At 37.0% G+C, this 6,418-nt stretch overlaps 1 long non-coding RNA gene across 1 annotated transcript; it reads left to right on the forward strand.

The window, feature by feature from the left end:
- The first annotated feature begins 416 nt into the window (after nucleotides 1-416).
- Nucleotides 417-5,130, forward strand: LOC123288152 (uncharacterized). Its single transcript, XR_006531718.2, has 3 exons — nucleotides 417-513; nucleotides 2,832-2,917; nucleotides 5,004-5,130. It is a non-coding gene; the product is annotated as an uncharacterized lncRNA (long non-coding RNA).
- Nucleotides 5,131-6,418: the final 1,288 nt, after the last annotated feature.

Consider the following 6,418-nt stretch of genomic DNA (forward strand, 5'->3'; position numbering starts at 1 on the left):
ATGTCACTTCAGTCATACATCAAGTGGGGGTTGTGGGCAAAGTTGTATTAATATTTGTTTATTTCAGGTTGTCTAGGATTTTATGAACTGGTTTTATATAGGTTACAGGAAATTATTCACATATGAATTATCACTTTTCTCTGTTGGTTCTATTTTGGGTGAGGTAGGTGGGTGACACTATATTGTGGCAAATGAGAGCTGCAGTGTTCAAGAGACTGGGCCACAAAAGCTTGGGAGAAATAAGAGGAGCTAGAGGTTGGAAAGAAATATTCTAAGGCAGATCAACTGTGGCCTCCTGACTCCCAGTGCAGAGTGAAATTTTTAGCAATATTTTAAGAACAAGATAATGAAATAAGTATTTGCCAGCAAAATCTGAGAGGTTTGATCAACCTTTGAAAAAGTGATTTTACTTCCTTCAGATGGAGCACTGTGATGAAACAGACCAAAAAAGCTTTCAACAGTTTATTCATGTTCCAAAAGAATGCTGGTGTGTCCAGTGTCCAAATTCATCAGGTAAATATTGCTGTGAGCTTTCCAAGTTGGATTCATTTCATGACATGGCAAAGGAAATTGTCAACATTATAAATAGCTTTTGTACTCATGACCATACCTTCCCAATGTATGCAGGAATTCAAGCAAAATATGGACAATTTTCTTATTTTAGTGCTGTCAGCTGGATAGGAAGTGAAAACATGTTGAAGAGAATTTAAACTACATGTTGATATCAAGGAAGTTTTGGAGTTGTGGAGATCTCTAAGAACCAACTGTCAGACCCCTCAGGGATCATGATATGGTGGTTTCTTACTGATATTAGAAGATAACACCATAGATTGGACTTAATTATAAGGAAAAACCAAACTAGATAAGAATCACTCGGCTTTCTTCAAGGATGTGAAATATTCAGATTTAAACCAGACTTGTGAGTTGAGTGAACAGAGATTCATTTCCTTTTTCTGATCTGCTCTAAGTCTAGTAGAGTCATAGATTGCTCACATTTGCAGATATGTTCTTGTGAAAAAAGGTCCAATTTTGGAGGAAGTTCTCAAGTTACAAGAAATATGAAACACACTTTAAGTTTTGACAGAAATTCTTGGAAGATAAACCTCAAGGTCTTCCTAGATAATCGCAAATCTGGTATAGCCACAGGCCTCAATATCCAAAGAAACTGATGAAATGGTAGGTGAACTTTTCTCAAGAAATTGACACACAAATTCCAGAACTCTGGAGATGTGTACATAAATATTAAAACTAATGAAATATTCAGCTCTGGGAACAAACTGGGCAAACATGTAGCAGGAACTACCAAAACATATCAGAAAGTCACCATTGATGATGTTAACATAGATTCAGAATTGGGATGAGCCCTGAAAAAAGCTCTTTCGTCTTCCCTTAAATGTCAACACTGTGTTCTTATTACTTGATCAAAAGTGATCTGTTAGTAACACTGGGTCAATTAAAAAAGCTTATACTTAAGAAATTGATTCAACCGTATTTGGATTACTTTGACATGCTTTGAGCATTTATTGGGTTATATTTTACCAATGTCATCAATGAAAGACTCGTGTGGCCCACACTTGTGGATTTCTGGCCACATGACCTAATATAGAGAAACACGTAGAATAAGGGACCACCAACGCAGTAGTAGTTGCTCGGCATAGGACAGTCCCGTGAGATGTAAAAAAAGCAAATTAAGGCTCTTTTCATTATAATAACATAATCTAATTTAGGCTAAAATGTATATTTTGAAAGGGGACAATCACTTGGCCACAGAGGTATCTTTAAGATACACTGTCTATTTTCTTATGGCCCACGTGGTCTCATCTTCTCCGCTTCTCTTTGGTTATCTCTGCTATTCTCATTATCTGGCCAATCCCTTAAAATTAAAAATTATAATTTTACAAATACAAAAATGAAAATCTTATAAAACCAAAGATCCAAAAGGGAGCAAATCTGGTTGCCTTAGTGAAAAACCAGGCCACTTCATGGCTCAGGGGCTAATCCAAGTTGCAGTGCCCTTAGGTTAAGTGCCCAGGAATGTCACAAAGAATGACTACTCCTCTGCAAAGGACAGCCAAGAGCTATTTCTTTGAACATGTAGTTTATGAGTGTTTGTGTGTGTTTGTGAGGTGGGTAGTTGATTAGCAAGGAAGTTTCCAAGACGTTAGGCATGACACATATGTCTACTATGGGTTAGCAGTCTTAGTAATAACTATTCTTCAGAAGAAAAAGCAAACAGGAAACCAGTGGCTTTCAGTTTCTGTCTCTGAAGTAAGTTAGTAATCATGACTATAAGACAGAAATCACAAACTCAAATAAGGCCATGGACTGCAGTATTAAAAAATCCATCTTAAGTTGTTTTCACAAAAATTCATGTCATATGCATATTAAAACATACAGAAATATTCTTCATTTCCACAAAATAAATGCAATTCTTCTCATTTTTTTCCTTAAACTCATTACCACCTAGTAAAAAAGGTAAAAAAAGTGAAAAAAGTTTACTTTTTTTCCCTCAATTTTTATGGTGACATGGAGACAGAGAAATATTTTACTGTAATAAAATAAAACTGCAGATCAAATTAGATAACAGATGGAAACAGACATTTGTTGGTGAAAAGAGTGGAGAGAATTGGGGTGAACAGGAAACTCTAGGCCTTGTATAAAGGGAATAGTTGTGACTTTGATCCTGATGATTGCTGTCACTAGAATTTGGGCTTAATGGAACAATATCTCCTATTGCTTTAAAAGAAGTCAGAAATTTAGAATACTTAAAAATTGGAAATCATCTACTTTTTATTTGTTGGTTTTTGTCCCTCTCTCTTCCAATTCTTCAGTGGAAATTCTTCAAGGAAAACCTATTTTGGGGGCTGGAAACTGTCCACAGGTCTCTAGTTTGTGACCGTGTCTGGAAAAAGATGAGGTAAAATTTCCTTTTCTTTTTATATTTTTGGGTAGTTTTGTTAACTTTCTCTTTTTTTAAAAAAAATTTATTTCTTTCCTAGTGATTAGAAAAATGGGCTTGTTTGAAGGGTAGAAAGGAGTTGAGTGCCAGGGAGCCTCCACGCTACTCAAAGGACAGATTTTTGAGTGGAGATTCCCCGTTTAATAAAGTAAATGTTGAGAACTTTTAAAAAGGGAGTTGAGTCCTTGACAGCTGAAGTAAGGAAGAAAGAAGTAAACAGAAAAGATTTGTCAAGTGTCTATTTTTGTCACTATGTGACTTTGGGCAAATCATTTCTATTGGGTGTAAGTTGCTGAATCCTGGAATTAAGGGGCTAGACTAGACCAGAAGTTCTCAAACTTGTTCAACATTAGAAAACCTGCAGTTAGGATTCTGTTTTCCAGATACCATGTGTTATTCATGGAGTGCCCATGATCTTTAATTTATCAGACAAACTAGGAGAAATTGTACTGGTAGAAAATAGAGTTAGATAGAAGCAAAATATAATCACAATTATTTGCATGTGCCCATGATAAATCAAACTATCATAATAAACAATTCTGTTTATATTTCCATATATATTTTGTATATATTTTCATCTGTCTGCTTCTTGTTTATTGATTTTTGACATCTGCTAGTACTCGTTAGTTGATAAGTGACTGCAGTGCCAATATCTTAAGAGCAATTTATGGGAAAAAATTTAATTGAGAATTTTTTTTCTACTTTCTGTTTCTGCAAATTGGAAGCAATATTGCATTATTCAATTTTATGGTGGGAAATCTTGGTCTAGCCATTGTGGGAACGTAGTTTAGGACCACTGGAGTAGTTCCCTAAGGCCCCTTCCAGCTGTAACATTCCATGCATCTACATTTTTCAAGTGTGGCCAAGCAAGACCCATGCACTTTTAGTTGGAGAGAAATTGTCTTAAAAACAGAATATAGCTGTGGGCCACTTTCTGTTGATTGAAATTGAGAAAACAGACATTTGAGGACAATGAAATAGTTTAAATGCATCCAAATTTTGTCCCAACAATAAACTTTTAGAGGTTCATTAAACTTCTCTTTGATTAAATCTCCAACCAGAAAGCTTCATCAATTCATTTTATTCAATTATTTCTGTGGCTGCTACCTATTAGGAAATTCTCTGTGTTCTGCGGATACAGCAATGAAGAAAACAGAAGAAAATTTCCATCTTAATGAAGTTATATTAACGGAGAAATATGAAATATGCAAAATATGAAAAAGTATATTAGATAGTGATAAGTTTTATGGAGGAAAAATAAAGCAGAAATAGGGGAAAAAGTGTGTGGTAGGGATTGTGTGGGGTGAATTTAAGATAGGGTAATCAGGAAAGACTTCATTGTAAAAATGGCTTTTGAGCAAAGATGGGAAGAAGGTGTATGTTGGAACCCAGGATTAGAGAGTTAGAGTAGAAGAGCCCAGGAGAAGGAGCATCCCTGGTTCAGGAAACCAGTAGACGGGTCCAAGGGAAGGATGCTCCTTCCCTTGGGAGGGGCTGGTTCCCTATTCAGGAAACTAGTCTATTTGGAGTGGAGTGGCTGAGGCTGAGAATGGTAGAAGATGAGATCAAGTCATATAGGGACCTGTGGGTCATTTAGAGGATTTGGCTTTTATTCAGAGATGGAAGCCAGTGGAGCATTTTGGTTAGAGTGGCATCATCTGACTTAGTTTTTTAAAGAATCACTCTGTATGCTTTTCTGAGATGAGACTATAATGGGGCAAGGGTGGAAGCAAACTGAGTAATGAGATGGTCACTGCAATAATCCGGGTGTGAGATGATAGTGGCTCAGACCAATGGAGGTGATGAGAGTTGCTTAGATTCTGGATATATTTTAAGGATAGAGCCAGTGGCATTTGCTGAAGAGATCAGATCTGTGGTGTGAGAGAAAGAGAGGAGTTAAGTATGACTCCAAAGTCACCAAAGGCAAGTTCTTCCTCACTTGCAAATATTCCTCTCCCAATCCCAACACCTTGTTAAAACCTGTGACTATAATATGCTCCTTGGAGTCCATTGTCAGTTACTCATTTTCTTCCCTTCCTTTCAGAGGACGCCAAGATCAGTAGAGCAATGACTGGAACCCAGATGAAGATCACCTATAACCTGTTATCTTGCAAGAGGACTACTGACTCTTAAGAGCCCACCCTCATTTGGTCCCAAAGATTATCTCTGCTTTGTACCATCCTTGCATGGGATTTCCCATAGATAGATAGACTCCAACTGGTTTGCTCTATTCTCCTGGGTCCAATGCTTGTCATTATATTTATCACCTGAGTCACCACTTCTAGTTTTTAGGATAGGACCTTATCAAGAGTGAGTCTACCAACACCCAGGGCATGGAAGATGATGGGAATTGGCTCTGTGAGGAATAAACAGGTAAAGCCCTAGGTGCTTAATAAATGAGAGGTGTTTATTATTATTATTGCTAATTACTATTACTATTGTAGAGATTTATTCAAGGAGTATATTCCTGTTCTGTAGAGCTGCACTCTTTATTACAGTAGCCACCAGCCACATAAAGCTATATAAATTTATTAGTTAAAATGAAATAAAATAAAAAATTCAGTTCCTCAGTACCAGCCATATTTCAGTTACTCCATAGCCTTGTGTGGGTGCTGGTTGCTGTATTGGACACTGCAGGATGGGGAACATTTACCTTACTGCAGACAGTTCCATTGGAGAGTACAGCTCTAGAGAATGTCTGCTATCTTACTACAGAGGAGAGGAAGTGAGAAATAAGAGGTCACTCTACCATTCACATGACCAAGGTTTTACTCTAGGTGAGTTGTCCTTCCCAACCTACTTGAAAATATTTGGGGATTTCTTGTACTAAGGATCATACCCAAAGTCTCTGAGGGCTGCCAGATTACCTTTGTTCCTTAGCACATGTTTTAAAGGCAATGAGTACAGTTAACAATATTGTGTGCGTAAGTGCACACCGAAAGTCAAGAACCTCCCACCACAATCCCATGAGGATCACATGTTTTTGGCTTGGTACAACACTTAGAACTTTTCAAATAACCTTTGCCTGAACTTAAAAAATTAATATTCATTTTAAAGGAAACGAATCCCACATGTTTTGGTTTATTTATGCTTCTTCTTCCAGCTTTTGGTTCGAAGAGGCCTTGTGGTGTCTGAAAAATCTTTGGGGATTTTCAGATGAGGGTTAATATTAGTTTTCCACTCCAAAATAGGAAGGTAGGTGTGGTCATGGGTGAATGATCATAAAATCTCAAATGTTTTAATTAACCTTCAAAGCTCAGATTTGTCAATTTAAAGTGGGTGTCAAACTTGCAAGAGGTGTTTTTTCATTCACGGGATTTAGTCCGTTAATGAATTCTTTTCAAAGGAGAAAGAACAGTGTTGGATGATTTACAGTCAAACTTTTTTTTTGAGGAAGATTAGCCCTGAGCTAACTACTACCAATCCTCCTCTTTTTTTTTTGTCTGAGGAAGACTGGCC

The sequence above is a fragment of the Equus asinus genome, chromosome 10 (assembly GCF_041296235.1).
Source record: "Equus asinus isolate D_3611 breed Donkey chromosome 10, EquAss-T2T_v2, whole genome shotgun sequence".
In the NCBI taxonomy this organism is placed as follows: Eukaryota; Metazoa; Chordata; class Mammalia; order Perissodactyla; family Equidae; genus Equus; species Equus asinus.